General features: G+C 42.6%; 1 non-coding gene across 1 annotated transcript; it reads right to left on the bottom strand.

Moving 5' to 3' along the window:
- Positions 1 to 436: 436 nt before the first annotated feature.
- LOC120076948 lies at positions 437 to 539 on the bottom strand. Its single transcript, XR_005481693.1, has one exon. It is a non-coding gene; the product is annotated as a small nucleolar RNA R71 (small nucleolar RNA).
- Positions 540 to 2,191: the final 1,652 nt, after the last annotated feature.

Genomic DNA, 2,191 nt, shown 5'->3' on the forward strand with positions numbered 1-2,191 from the left:
GCAGCAATTTCTCAAAACAACAGAACAAGCAACAAGCAATGGCAGAAGAACAGGCAAATCAACAGCTAGCTCATGTTGCACAGAATCCAATCCTGATTGCGAATAGCAGCACGCATCCCCTGTACTGTATGATTTCTCTCCAGGAATCATATACCTAACGCTGGATGGAACCAGGTTCGAGATGAAATCTGTTATGCCCCAAATGCTCCAATCTGCTGAACAATTTGGGGGTGGTCGTGGTGAAGATCCTCACGGCCACATGAAGCGTTTCCTGGAAACGTGTAATTCATTTGTGATTCCTAGAATCACCCCAGAGGCAATCAGGCTGTCCTTGTTTTCTTATTCTTTGCGTGATGACGCAAAACAATGGGTGAGCTCACTGGAGCCTGGTGAAATCTTATGCAAAAATACTTCCCACCTACCACCAACGCAAGAAGGCATCAAGAGATTATGAACTTTGAACAAGAAAATGCTAAGACCTTAAGTGCTGCATGGGAGTGTTTTAAGGGCTTGGTCAAGAATTGCCCGAACCATGGACTACCTCTAACTATCCAAATGGAGACGTTTTATAGAGGATTGAATAGAGCATCGCAGATGGCAGCAGACGCAGCAGTAGCTGGTGGACTTATAGACAAATCTTACACTGAGGCTAAAGAGATACTAGATCGCATTGCTAAACACAATATGGAATGGGTGGATGATACGAATGATGGAAGAGCTAACAGGAAGAAGAGATCTCAGAACGTTAATTCTATTGATGCCAACGCAATAACCACACTTTCTGCTCAAGTGGCTACGATGACCAGCCTTGTGTAGAACATAAAGCTGGGAAACGCATCAAATCAGTAGAAGGTGAATTGGATAGAGGCATTTGGGCAGCCCATGGTTAGCTGTATGGGTTGTAGAGATCCTCACTCCTATGCTGAATGTCCACAAAACCCTCAGTTAGTATGTTTCATAAAAAACAACCCATTCTTTAATACATATAATCCTTGATGGAAAAACCATCCGAATTTTTCTTGGACAGGAGGAAATCATCAGAAGCACCACCCAGGGGCGAACCATCAGCAAAGGAATGGACCGTCGCCTGCATTTCAACAAACGCATCAACAACATAAACAACCCTTTAATAAAGGAGGACAGACGTCGAGCTGAGGATCTTCGCTTGAGAATCAATTGAAGGAGTACATAGCCCAGAATGACGCGTTGCTGAAAAGCCAGGCGTCATCTATCAGAAACCTGGAAATACAAGTAGGGCAGATAGCAAGTGAGTTGAAAAACAGGCAGCCTAGGGTTCTACCTAGCAATACTGAAACACCTGAGAACAATAATGGAAAGGAGCAATGTCACGCGGTGACGTTGTGAAGTGGAAGAGCTCTTGAAGAAAGAAGAATGAATTCAAGAAATAGTAGTCCTTTGAAAGAATGCATCACACTTCAATGGATTAGGAAGAAATAACGCCCGAGACTACAAGCCATTCAAAACCCAGTACGTCTAACGCAGGAAAGCTTGAAGTGACTTTGAACGCACCATTTCCTAGGCGTCTGATGAAGAAGAATGATGAACAACAATTCAGGCACTTTCTTGAACTCCTAAAGTAGCTGCATATCAACATTCCACTGATAGAGGCTTTGGAGCAGATGCCAACATATATCAAATTTTTTAAGGACATTTTGAAAAAGAAGAGAAGAGTCAGTGATAAGAAAGTAATAGAGCTAACGCAGGAGAGTAACGCATTAGTAAGCAACAGTCTACCAAAGAAGTAGAAGGACCCTGGGAGCTTCACAGTTCCTTATTCAATAGGAGGATTGAATGTGGGTCATGCGTTGTACGATCTAGGAGCCAATATTAATCTCATGCCACTTTCAATTTTTAAGAAATTGGGGATTGGCGCAGCAAACCTACTTCTGTTACTTTTCAGCTCGCTGATAGAACAATTAAGTACCCAGAAGGGAAGATTGAAGATGTTCTGGTGAAGGTTGACAATCTCATATTCCCAGCAGACTTTATTATCTTGGACTATGAAGCAGATAAGGAGGTACCAATTATCCTTGGACGCCCCTTCTTAGCTACTGGGAAAGTTTTAATTGACGTGCATAAAGGCGAATTAACTATGCGCGTTGACAATGAGGAGGTGAAGTTTAATGTGCTCAACGCATTAAAGTTCCCAGATAGTGAAGATTGTCAACTA

The sequence above is a fragment of the Benincasa hispida genome, chromosome 4 (genome assembly GCF_009727055.1).
Source record: "Benincasa hispida cultivar B227 chromosome 4, ASM972705v1, whole genome shotgun sequence".
Taxonomy (NCBI): Eukaryota; Viridiplantae; Streptophyta; class Magnoliopsida; order Cucurbitales; family Cucurbitaceae; genus Benincasa; species Benincasa hispida.